Source organism: Gopherus evgoodei, chromosome 24, assembly GCF_007399415.2.
Source record: "Gopherus evgoodei ecotype Sinaloan lineage chromosome 24, rGopEvg1_v1.p, whole genome shotgun sequence".
Classification (NCBI taxonomy): Eukaryota; Metazoa; Chordata; order Testudines; family Testudinidae; genus Gopherus; species Gopherus evgoodei.
Genome location: NC_044345.1, coordinates 9,631,569 through 9,644,844, shown reverse-complemented (window position 1 = coordinate 9,644,844; position 13,276 = coordinate 9,631,569). Strand labels below are relative to the sequence as shown.

At 53.3% G+C, this 13,276-nt stretch overlaps 1 long non-coding RNA gene across 2 annotated transcripts; it reads left to right on the top strand.

Moving 5' to 3' along the window:
• The first annotated feature begins 5,767 nt into the window (after positions 1–5,767).
• LOC115639412 lies at positions 5,768–8,595 on the top strand. Of its 2 annotated transcripts, none has more exons than XR_003997661.1 (3): positions 5,768–6,179; positions 6,823–6,891; positions 7,436–8,595. It is a non-coding gene; the product is annotated as an uncharacterized LOC115639412 (long non-coding RNA). The 2 variants fall into 2 exon arrangements; XR_003997660.1 differs by having other exon boundaries at positions 6,823–7,000.
• Positions 8,596–13,276: the final 4,681 nt, after the last annotated feature.

Here is a 13,276-nt window from a genome sequence, read left to right as displayed (position 1 = left end):
ATGAGATTGGGGCTGAGCCCAAAGCAGTTCAGCTCAAGCTAACGTTTGTACGGAAGCAGAGGACTGCTGCTCTGCCACCCCACACCTCGTGCAGTCATTTACACGGACTAGTTCACAGTGGGTAGGGAATCACTACTGCAGTGGCCTGGGAGTGTCACTCTGGTGTAAACGACTACACAAGGTGCAAGGCAATGGAGACTGGATAGGATTCAGATCTCCAAATCTCATTTCAGTCCAGTGGTACTTAGACCCCTGAGAACTCCACCCACCAAGATCTTCAGGCTCACGTTGGCGCTGACAGGTGCAACCTACTCTGAGCAGGAGCCCTGGGGTTGCATTGAATTGCCCCTATAGCGAATCGTATCCCTAAGCCCCTGACCTGTCCATTCCCAGGACGCTGGCCAAACCCGCTCGGCCCTGACCTCGTGCACACTACTTCGTAACACGCTATGCTTTCTAATCAGCGAATGACCCTGTCCCAGGGTGCGCAGGGAGATGCCAATGGGACTCAGTGATCCCTGGCTCCCAGCCTCTGCCTTTGGCAATATCACTGGGGAGAGGCCCAGCTCCCTCTGTCTGGGGTCCCTCCCCATGCCTGCTCTCTCTGGTGCACTAGGGAGTGAGCAGCCAGGCTTGGGCAGGGTGGGGGCAGTTCGTTTTAGGCTTTTTATTTTTCCTTTGGATTTGGGGGGAATTTTATTCTTTTGCCTGGAGCGGGTGGGGTTGTTTCCCCTTGATTGCCGCACTAACCTGTATCACAGCTGGCTGCCCCCTCGCCTCTGGAAGCCAGTGAGTGTCAGGTGGGGACTCACTCCCAAGGGCACTAACCGGCAGCTCCAAGGGGGGGCGGCGATAAAGCGCAAAAGGGGCATGGAGCCTGAGCTACCTCCTTACACCTATGACCTAGGCCTGCTGTGGAGGGAGCTCTTACGTGTTTCTCTGCGGGGGGAGTGGGAGGATTGGAACTTGCCCAGGCTATGACTAAAGAGGGGACTTGCCCCAGCCTGGCTGGGGCGGGTATCTGACTGGGGAGGGTCCCCTGTGATTCCTTCCCTGCTAGCCATGGGATCATGCCACTTTCTGGGATCATTAGCCCCCCCCCCCTCTGCTGGAAGAGGCCATTGCATCTTTGGAGCTACCAACAGCATCCCAGGCCCCCACTTCTGATCCTGGAAGCTCTCTGCTCCTGGCTCATCCTGTTGAGCTCTGAGCTGTCCTGGCCCTGAGAAGCTGGAGTCACCCTCTGCAGGGCACTCGGCAAAGAGCAATGGGGATGGTCAGGTGGGTAGAGGATTGATGGGGGGTGGAAGGGCCAAACCTGCCCACCCTTGAAAGGCCTAATGTCAAGAAGGGGGTTTGGGGCAGCAGGATCTGTGTGCACCGGGTGGAGCAGGGGCATGGGGAAAGAGAAAAGTAGGGGGAGATGTATCCCCAGAAAGTGGAGGGGGTCTCCCCAGGACCTGGGGGATGCACCCTAGGGGCTGAGCCTGTCCTGGAGGAATAAGAGGAGCTGAATATGGTGGGTAGGTCTGTCCCAGCTCTGTGCTTTCACCCAGTGTGCCAGCAATGGCGGGCAGCAGTAGGGGATGCAGATAGGCCCCCCTTGTGACTCAGGCCCAGCAGTGGCAGGTGGCTTAGATCCGGATGCCTACGTGGGCATGGATGGATTTGGATGCAGGGTAAAAGGCTGTGCAGGCAGGAGAGGACGGAAACTGGTGCCCACACTGCTGAGGCCTCCCAAAGCCAGCTTGGGGGAATCCCGGGAGGGAGGGAGGGAGATGATTTTTCCAGGCAGGGATGGGGGGAGGTCGGGATGCAGCCTGGACTCTGCTGGTTTGTCTGCGCTTTTCTGCAGGTAGTGATGCACCTTGTGCTGCCCCATTGAAGCTGGATTTTCAAGCCTGGGCCTTGGTGCATTTTAATCATTGGTCAGTTTCCTCCTTGTTATGCCCTGCCCTGCCCCACCCAGCTTTGCTGTCCACACTAGAGAGGCAGCACAGAGAGGGGTGGCAGTGGGCCAGTACCCTGGGCTAGGAGTCACCATGCCCTAGGCTTCTAGGCCTGTCTCTGCCACTGCCTTGCTGTAGGGCCCTGAGTATGTCCCTTCCTCCCACAGATATGGACAGTGCAGCCCCAAATCCCTCTAGCACAGAGTGCTGCAGCCCCTCCCCTATTTCCATCCTGCCCTGCCATGGCCCCTGCAGCAGGGCTGGTGAGGTGGGCAGGGCTGCTGGCAGCAATTCCCAACCTTGGGGAGTGAGTGGTGCCTATGTGCCAACAGCACAGGGCCTGGGGTCCCTCTTAGAGGAAGGTTAGCCTGGCCACCAGTGCCCCGAACTGTGAGCCAATATGTTTGGGCTTCAGCTCCCACCTCTGCCAGAGGCTTCCTGGGCAACCTCAGGCAGGGGCTGGGATTCCTGCCTCAGTTTCCCCATCTGTATATGGGAATAATAACTAACTCAGAGGCATGGCTGGAGGGTGAATTGGTGCCTGAGACAAAGGCGTTTAGCTGGTGTGGTGATATATTCCTCTAGATCAGAAGTTCTCAAACTGATCCGCGGCCACCAGTGGCCCATAAGCTCTATTCAAGTGGTCCACGGATAGTTCCCTCTAACGTGCATGCCTGGGTGGCCTCACACAAAAGAATGAAGGGCCACCCACCTAATTAGTGGTGGGCCCTGGTGTCACGGAGTGTGGGGGAGTCAGGGCCCTGCACCCCCCACTTCCTGCTATTCACTGTGACTCTCAGCCAGCCAGTAAAACAGAATGTTTATTAGACAAGAGGAACACAGTCCCAAGCAGGGCTTGTAGGTACAACCAGGACCTCCCAGCCAGGTTCCTCTGGGGGACAAGGATCTTAGACTCCAGACTTGGGGTTCCCTGCCTCTTCCCAGCCAGCCCAAAACTGAAACCAAGAACCCCTCCAGCAGGCTCTGTCCTGCTCCTCCTCTCCCCCTCTCTCTTTGTCCAGTTTCCCAGGCAAAGGTGTTGACTCGCCCCACCCCCCTCCTGGCTCAGGTATCGTCCCTCACCTAAAGTCACCCCCTGCTCTCCCATCCCCCATGCAGACAGTCCCCCTAAAACTAAATGACATTCCCAGGTCAATCCACCCTGCTCCCTACTGCATCACACCTGGACCCTGGAAATAGCACATATGTAAGGTGAGGTGGTGGCCTTGGGGGGAATAGGGGCAGGTGGGAGGGAGCAGTGGGGTGAGAAGAGGGGGTGGGAGGAATTTGGGATATGCAGGGCTGCAGCGACCAGAGAAAGAGGTGACTTTCCCCAGCTCCAGGGATACGGCTGCTGGGGAGAGACGGCCCTTCTTTCCAGCTCGAGGGCTGCTGCAGTGGGGTACAGACCCCTCTACTTCCCAGCCCCAGCTCGGGGGTGCTGCGGCGGGAGAGAGAGGGCACGTCCATCGCATTAGAAAGGTAAGACTATTGATATTAAAATATGAGTTGAGTGCTTTTATTTGTAAAACAAAAAACCATTAATCATTAAGGTGTTTTTTTAATATAATGCTTTTATCCAAAGCACTTTACAATAGTTAGCTCACAGTACAAACACTGGGAGAGATCATTCAGTGGTCCGCCGAGACCCTCAGCAATTTTCAAGTGGTCCGCGAAAAATTTTTTTTTTGAGAACCACTGCTCTAGATGGATGATTTCAGCGTCCCTCGCTGCCTTTGAACCACTCCAGCTGCCCCAGGGGCGATCACGCCATGCAAACCACAGCACCGGCTGCACCGGAAACCCCAGAGGTGGAGCGGAGCCTGTCGTCTACTTTGTGTTTCTTTGCATGGCAGCGATGAGTAATTCCACAGCCTGCCTCCGTGGGATGCAAATGACAGGGAATGTGATATTCACCCTACCGGGTGGGTAGGTTGCCCCGGCTGTTGTTACAAGTAAAACCCTTAGCACCAGGCTGGGGCATTGGCGCCTAGGGAACGCTGTGCTGCAGGGATGGGGGCATTCTCCCCTAATCGGGGCTGACCCCACTGCCTCAGTGTGGTGGTCAGGGCTCAGTGCTGGAGGAAGCGGGGCTCAGCAGGGGATGCTCTCCCCTGGGTGTTAGTGCTGGCCAGTGTGGTGTTCAGGAGCGCTATATTGCAGGAAGCAGGATGTAGGGCCCTCTCCCCATGGACTGCTCCAATGCCCCCCCTGCTTCCGGTGACTGCCGTGCTGCTCCGAGTTTTGCCTTTTGGCTGTGACGTGGTCCTGATTCACTCTAGGATCCCAGGACACTTTTTTCAAAGAGCCTCATGACCTGGCCCACCCCTGGCAACTCCATCCTGCCTCCCTGGATGGTTTTCTGCTTCCTGCCATCAGCTGTCTTGTTCCTAGGCCATGTTCCCCTCCTGCCCTAGGCGTGGCCGCAAGTTCAGCATGGGGCGTAGAGAGCTTCTTGGCTCGTCTGCAATCTGCACCTGACTCCCCTGCACCGTAGGCAGCCTCTTACCAGTGCAACCTGCATGCAGAACACTGCCCTGCTGCGTGACACTGTCCCTAAGGCGTGGGCAGGGAGGCAGCGCTGGAGGGAGGAGAGCTTTATGGAGCACGCCAGCAGTAAAGCTTGACCACCAGCTTGTACACCTGGGCCCCCACCCAACTGGGCCGCTCCTCTTTCCCCAGTTCCAGTTCCGCTTCCTACATGCCCTGGCGTAAGTGACGGCACGAGGTGCCTGGAGCACTGGGCCTGGATGCATCTCCAAATGCTCCAGTGACCAGAGCGCCGGCAGTCACACTCGCCTTCCAGTCCCATTCACTTGCCCCAGGCACAATAGGGCTGCTATGGCCTAGCGCTGGTGGGTGCGATGTGTAAGTAGCAGCAGCTAAAGAGTTAACCCATTGCCAGCTCTGCCCCTAAGCCTATTGCTGCTGGGGTGGGGCCGGTGTGTCCTGTGCTCTTGCCTCAGCTCAGTGCCGTGAGGCAATTCCAGTCTTCCTGCATGTAAGGAGGTACCAGGATTCCTCTGCTGCCCCTGGGATGTTAGCTGCAGCATGGCCCAATTGTGTTGATTTTTGAGCCAGAGCACCATGGCCTCTGGGATCATGGTGTGGAGGGATGGAACTTATGGCCAGAAGTTTTAGGAGTGGAGTGGGCTTTGCTGCGTCTGCTTTCTCTGTCTGACTGGACATGGGCCCCAGAGGGCAATTCCCCTCCGAGAGCCAGAGCAGGGGTGCAGCCGGACCGCGGAGAATGAAATTGCAATAGCAGCTTTTGTTGCAGGGAGCGAGTCGTGCATCGAGGGGCGACTATAACGTAAAGAGAGGAGCGAGTGAGTTCTTAGGAGCAGGGTCTGCCTTTCTGTTCTGTGTGTACAGCGCCAGGCACAGCGGGGCCCTGGCCCTTGGTTGGGGCTCCTGGGTGCTATTAATAAATAATAACTCGAGGCTCCTCTCACCAGCCTGCTTCTGCCTGATGCTGCTGGACACTTCAGATTCTAACTGGCATTAGCCTCACTTGTCACCTATGTGTCCCCATCCCGAGGGCACCATCCAGATACTTTTTTACATTAAAAAAAACAACCCAACACTTGAGCATTTTTTTTTCGTGAGCCAAACTGTCCATCTCAGCTCAGATGACTAATCGTACACTAATATCTCGGGGTCTTCATCTCACTAGTGACCCTACAATAATACTGCAATACTTGCCTATGAAACTCAAGGGAATTTTTGGAACACTGCACGTAACAGCTCCAGCGCTCACAGCCCCTTGTTCCTTGCAGGGTTCCAATGACTCTTTTCATTTCTATAAGCAAGTATTAAAGTATCCCAGGGTCTTCAGCCCACTGCCCCCTAGCAGCCCTACAATCAAATGGCAGAGAGTGCTGCCCCACCCTCATGGGCGACCCTACAATAACAAACCCATGTGCATAACTTGTGCTTAAGCCCAACAATGACAAAGGAGTGTATGCAGCTAACTCTCCAGGGTAACCCTTTGTTAACACAACAGTGCGTGGTGCCCAGTGTATAGAGCCCTACAATAACAAACCACTGTTTGCATTGGAGAAATATCTGTGAAGGAAACAGATTTCAGGGTGTGGCTCCCAGGAAGCTACTGTAAACAACACAGAGAGGAAAGAGTTGAACATTCTCAAATGCGGCAGGTGATAGCTCACCTCTCAGGACTCCGGGGTTCTCTGCCCATCTCCACCACTGGCTTCGGTAGGCCCTTGGGTAAGTCACTTTCTCTCTGTGCTGCAGTCTTCCTGTCTCTAAAATGAAGCTGTGCTTTGAGATCCGTGGCTGGGCAGCCCCGTAGCGCTAAACAGCGTGAAGTAATCTTGTGCAGATGTTTGTTTCAAGTGCAGTGGAAGGGGAGCTGCTGTAATGCTGCTAATTTTTTAATGCCTGTCACAGCTCGAGTTTCTAACTGAGTTTAGGACCCTGTGGCGCCAGGCGCTGCACGGACACAGAGTGAGAGCCAGGAGCTCATGATCTAAACAGATGACAGGTGGGAGGAACAGAGATGGGAAGGAACTTGGCCAAGGTCGCACAGCAGGTCACTGGGGTGCTCCAGATCAAGGCCTGGCCCTATCCTGCCCCCAGCCGCCCTGTCACAACCTCCCCGCTGTCATATCGCCTGTGCATTTCCTTCGTTAATTTTGCTGCCTCTCTGAGCACAGCTCTTTATTTGGACTAGCCACCCCCAGGGGACACAGACTTCAAACGCCAAAGGATTGTGGGTATGTGCTTTCCTGCCCACCCCTGCGGCGATGTCTCCAAAGCTCTTCTGCTTCGTTCCTCCGTTTGCGTTCCCCACCCCCCGCCGCCAACAAGGTTTATTTCAAATGTTTTCACTTCCCCTCTTTTTTGGCAGTGAAACTGCAGCTTCATCACAGTTCTCGGCCAGCTCCTGGCTCTTCAGCTCCCAAGCATGTGCTGTAAGGTACGTTCAGTCCCTGTGTGACTTCTCCTTCTGCACCACATGCAGGTCACAGTGCCAGCCAGAGCCAGCCAGTTGTAAATTGTGTGTAAATGGAACACACTTGGAAAATGTGAGTCAAACCTCCCTCCCCCACACCCTCTCCACTTACTGCTCCACAGAAGCATATAACATCCTACTACTGCTACCTTTAGTTCAAGTGGCTGAGCTAGTTCAAACCCTGTTGAATTTGTTACGTAAATGCCCCAATCCCTGCTGTGGAAAGCAGCACAGATTCTCCCCGCTTTACCTCCTTCATCAGCAGCCACCCTCCACCCCAGAGGTGGCTGCATTTCTGGGGCGGGGGGCTCCATTTGAGGGGGGTAAACACCCGAGGAGAAGAAGAATAATTTGGCACGAAGGGCCACATCTAGGAGTGACGGGGTGGAATGAAGGATGAGAGAATTTAAACTGGCTGTCCCCCCACAGGGAAGGGGTGGGAGCCCCCTTTTGTGGGACAAGGCCCAGGAGAACACACCAAGGGTACAATCCTTCGTGCCTTTTCCAGTATGATCACGCAACCCCTGCACACGGGACCAGTGTCTAATCTCAACGAGCCCCGGGTCAATGCAGACACAGGCCATGGATGTCACGGAAGTAACTGCAGATTTACATTCCACTCAGAAGCCACCTAGCGATCCCTGTGGTGCTTTGGAATCCTTCCGTCCGAAAGACGTCGCGGCAGGGTTGTGGAGGAAGGCTCAAGACACAGAATGTGCAAGTTGTGATGGCGTGCAAATGGAACACGGTGGGAAAGTGCGTGTCGAGCCCACCAGTGACCTGGTCCGTGTAAGAGGATAACAGCCTACTACTGCTGCCAGCAAATGAAGTTCAGCAAATGGGCTCGGAACACCCCCGAGTACTGCACTGTTTGAATCTGAGAGTTAGTTTGGGCCCTTTGTAAAAAGAGTATCCATGCACAGCTCAGAATGGTTATTACTATTTATTGTCTGTATTTCAGCGATGCCTGCAGGCCTCAGGCAGGATCAGGGCACCATGGCACTAGATGCTGTATGCGTACATACCACACAGACAGCCTCTGCCTCCAGGAGCTCACAGTTTAGGGCCAGAGGAAATACAGCCGTTCACTTGTACCGGCAAAGTCCTCACATCTTCCATTGGCTGTGACAGGCTGACAATTTTCTGCAGTCTCCGGAATGAACATAAGTTCAATCTTATTGAATTCGGTTAACATCTTTGGGATCCAGGGCCAGCTCCAGGCACCAGCAGAGGAAGCACATGCTAAAAGGCGGCATTCCGGCCATTCTTGGGGTAGCACAGTCCGAGTGGCTTTTTTGTTTTTTGCTTGGGGCGGCAAAAATGGTAGAGCCGGCCCTGTTGGGATCCATTTTATTAAAAATGCAATTGTGTGTGTGTGTGTTAATGTGGAATTGTATGTTCAGTATTGTTTCCATAGGAAGGGTAAATAGGAGATCAGCAGAGGGTGATTAGGCAAATTCATGCAGGTTGTAACAACTCCAGAGAAGCCGCCCCCCTGGAGACCGGTCACATATACTGGTTCAAACTGGATTCTCCAGGGACCAACAGCTGGAGGAAGGGTTTTTGGATAAAGAGCCTGGTTTTAAACTGGCTCAGGGCCTTCTCCCCGATCCAGCAAACGGATAGGACCCCAGGGCCCTTTGGGAAGGGTTGGAAGGACAGGGCCTACTGAGGCCTCATAAGACGGAGCAGTTATTCAGAGCTGAAGCTGTGATGAACTTGTACCAACAAGAGATGGGTGTCCGAAGGACTCCTACTGCCAGAATCCATGAGAAGGGTGAGAGGAATCCTGGTGAGCTGATCAGCAGGTGTGGAGGTTCTTTAGTTGTTTTGCATGTGTTTAATCTGTAATGCTTTTACCTTGAGACTAAAGCAGATGTGTCTAGGAAGTGCTGCGGGGTACCTTATAATGGTAGCAAGGACACCGGGTAATAGTACTGAACAGGCAGGTGGAAAGAGGCAATTTCTCCAGAGAGAAAGCCAGCAGGTGTCTTGGGCAACCTAAACACATGGCAGGGAACAGTGCAGCCTGGAGGTCAGGGTGACCAGATGTCCCGATTTTATAGGGGCAGTCCCAATATTTGGGTTTTTTTCTTATATGGGCTCATATTACCCGCTATCCTCTGTCCCAATTTTTCACCCTTGCTGTCTGGTCACCCTGCTGGAGGTACCCCAACCAGAAGGGCTCCACCCAGAAAAGCAGTGCGTGAGGAGCTGGCCTCCTGAGAGAGAGCGCAGGGCCTTGCTGGGCCACTGAGGGGAAAAATGGGTGCAGCTGCCCTAAGCCAGCCTCCCTGAGTGAAACCAGCTGAGCCAGCAAAAGCACGGATGTGCCAGTATAACGGCTTCTGTTGCAGATCGTCCCCATGCCCACAGGGCTGTGCTAACGGTTGCAGGACAGGCCTGGCCTGGGAAAACGCAGGTCGTGAGTCTAGTCTGTCTCTGCTGGCGGCCAGGCGCTATCCCTTGCTGCTGTTACGATTATCATCACTGTGCACTTTTCACAGCAGCTTTTCATCCATTGCTTTCCAAGCTGGTCAGTCTAGTCACCCCTGTTTTACAGACGGAGAAACCGAGGCATAAAGATTTACCCAAGGGCAAAGCTGGGACTAGACCCCAGGTCTCCTGCAGCTCAGCAGGCTCCACTGCCTGCCTTAACAGCACCTCCATGAGCCAAAGGGGAAACCTGTGTTGCTTTCCTTTGCCGTCCAAATGCCACCTTGGCCAAGCTCTGCCGGACAGGCGGGCTGAATGCGGGCAGAGCCGTTGCTGGGGACTCAAACACTGACCTGGACAAATCTCCCGGCACTTGATGCCTAATGAAAAACTAAATGTCCTATCAGCAAAGCTCAAAACCTCTATAACTCCCTCCCTCAATGTACCCATCTCCCCCTGCCTCCATTGCCTTCCCCAGTGCTGCAGGGATGGGAATTTGCCACTGCTCCCTGGCGCTTTGTAATGATCTATTACATTATAATAGCTTCCCAGCCCGTACCCCAGCTGGCCTCCTGCTGCAAGGGATGGATGGGAAATAGGTCAGGGATAATGTTTGCCTGGGTGGGGGAAGGGAGGACGCAAAGGGTCTCTTCTTCACGCTTGGGATTATGTTTATTCCCAGGGTCCTTTAACGACAGCACTTGGGCCCTGTGAGATGATCACTGAAAACAGACGGAGCTCTAATTAGTAGCATTAGGGTAGAACCCAGTGGCCCTGACTGAGACGGGCCCCACTGTGCTGGGTGTGCATATAGGAAGAGATGGTCCCTGCCCCAGAGAGCTCACCATTGAAATAAACCAGCCAGACACAGTGGGAGGAGGGGGACTGAGGCACAGGGAAGGGACACGACTTGCCCAAAGTCGCTCAGCAGATCAGAGCCTGGCCTTGATCCCAGGTGTCCTGACTCATCGTCTCATGTCACAGCTACAGACTGACATCTATCATCTGCCCTGGCCCCAGCTGGGATCAGAGACAGTGAAACTACAGCGACTGTTCCCAGGGCACCTCCAGTCTGCCTAGAAGCACCAGAAGTTGCTCACCAGGGCCCATTTTCTTGATGTTCACTCCCATGCGTGGAGGTGCTTAGAAGTGGGTAGCGGCGGGCGTGGCACAGCCAGAGCGGTGCTGGAGCAGCCAGCTGTGGGGATGGCGGGCTGGGCACCCCACGCCACAGACAGCTGAATCCCCAGGGGGTGTCCGGACTTAGGCAGCAGGGAAATCAATGTTAAGGGGCCAACCCACATGGGTCACTTAATGGAAGAAAGTGGAGGAAGATTTAAATGGGCCTCGTTCTTCTTTGCCCTGCTCCCCTGATCCTTGTGCCCAATCTTCCATGGCCCTGATCCTCCCTGGCTAGACTGGCACCTTGCACCATCATTTACAGCAGCACAAACCAAAACTGTCGTATTTCACATCCACCTTGCCCTGATGTACGAGCCACACAGTGACTCGTGGCCAGGGATTTTGTGGGGCTGTCTCACAGCAGCAGGCTGCTGCCTTGCACAGACTGGGCTGTAATTAAGTCCCAACGAGCCATTGTTTGCTTCTGCAGACTGAAGGCCGGGCTCAAATTCCTGCTCTTTTCTGGAACTGGGCCTCCCTGCGTTCAAATAGCAGAGACAACTCGTGTGCAGAGGCTTTACTTGGAGCGGCCTGCACCAGCCTGAGCTCAGGAATGTGGTCCCTGTTCCTCGTCATCCCAGATCTGGTTCGTGCAGAGCAAAATCCAGACCCAGGCTGAGGTGGGAAAGAATCCAGCATGGAAACAAAGAGGCTTGCTATTTACTACGTGTATTTTTAGATCTGGCCACTGCAGACTCGCTACTCCAACTTGACACATGTAGTCTGCACAGGAGGGGCACATTTTTAACAGGGAGGGGAATTAACCACTGGAGCAGCTCACCATGGGCTAATGGATTCCCCATCACTTGGAGTCTTTGCGTCAAGACTGGTGCTGTTGTGTATTTGGTTGTCATGGTTTTTGTTCCTATGGCAACTGAGTTAGATTATTAGGAGATAGCCCAGCCAATTTCAGCTGGTCAGGTGAGCTCCCTGTCTGTAAATAAATGGTATTTTGTTAGCTGTCTGCTCTCTGGCCTCAAGTGATTTCTTCCTAAACCGGCTGCCCCCAAGGATATAACAAGTGGCAACGAGGGTGGGATACCGGTGCTGCCCCAGCAATAGAAGGAAGTAGAAGTCAAGGTAAAGAACAAATAAACAAACAAACAAAAACTGCTTATTGGCACTGACTGTGAAAGTGAAACTAAAATCATAGCTACTCTGACCGGGCCACTGGAACCTTTTGATGAGAATACAATGCAGTGGCCTGTGTATTCTGAGCGTTTTGAGCTTTTTGTTATTGCAAATGACATTACGGAAGCAAAGAAGGTGCCAATATTCTTAATTGTTGTAGGGGCTAAAACCTACTCCCTGCTACGCAGCTTACTATGCCCTGTTAAGCCTAAGACCAAATCTTACAGTGACATTGTGGAAATCCTGGGCTCCTATTTTTCCCCCAAACCAATGGATTAGTTGAAAGATTTGTGCAGACAATGAAACACGCTTTGAAATCAGCAAGGGGACATCACTCCATTCAAAAGCGTCTGGATACCTTCTTACTTTCCTACAGAAACCCACCTCATGCTACGACCAAGGCATCCCTGGCCTTTCTAATGATGGGATGGCAGCTGCGCACTTGCTTTGATCTGCTGAAACCTTCTGAACCCCGACAAATTGTGCAACGTCAGCAGCAATATCAACTCATCAGATGGGCACCCAGAGCAAAAGACTGAACCTTTAGCTCGGGACAGCCAGTTTTGGCTTGGAATTATACTTCCGGAGCTAAATGGGTCCCTGCCACGATCATCATTCAAACAGGACCTGTTTCCTACACAGTCCGGACTGCAGAGAATCTTACCTGGCGGCGACATGTAGCTCAGCTGTTGCCAGTCCTCAGGACACATCTGCAGTTGAGTGGTCTGACTTCACCTCTTCTGGTGAGACACCGAATCAAGAATCACCTGTTCCTGACTGTTCTCCTCCATTAGTGCTGGCAGCTGCGATACCCCTTTGCCCAGCACGAGCTGATACCACCTCCTCACCCGTTCATGCTGCGAACCCTGAGCCCATTGTCAGGCCTGAGCCCATGGTACTTTCGGGTGCAACAACACCAGAAGTTCACCGTAATCCACCTAGAGACAGAAGATCTCCTCAATGGCTGGATTGTTAGCTAGGGCAAACCCACAGTTATGGGGCAAAATAATCCCCAGGGTTTAGCCGGGAATGGAGGCAGCCTACCCTCCTTCTCTAGTCTAGTGTGCGTTTTATTTAGGGGATGTTCTTATTAAGGGGGGAGGAATATGTTGTGTATTTGGTTGTCATGGTTTTTGTTCCTATGGCAACTGAGTTAGATTATTAGGGGATAGCCCAGCCAGCTTCAGCTGGTCAGGTGCGCTCCGTGTCTGTAAATAAATGGTAGCTTTGTTAGCTATCTGTGCTTTCCCAAAAGATACACTGTACTTCATCCACCAGATATGGGCTGGATGCAGGAATCATTGGGTGAGGTTCTCTGGCCTGGGGTTAGGCAAGAGGTCAGACTAGATCTCAATGGTCCCTTCTGGCCTGAGCTCTATGAATAATCCCTAGAGAATCATTGATTTGGCAGATTTGTCCTCTTTCTCGCTTGCAAATTGTTTGTGATCAGTCCCTGATTTCCTACAATTCATTGGTTGTTCCCTGAAGGCTCTCACGTCACTAATGCTTGGTTCATTGTTCTTTCAGCACAGTGGTTACAAACATTCCATCTCCAAAGTGCCAGCTGTGTCTATTTTATTTTGACTGGACACTCAGGTCA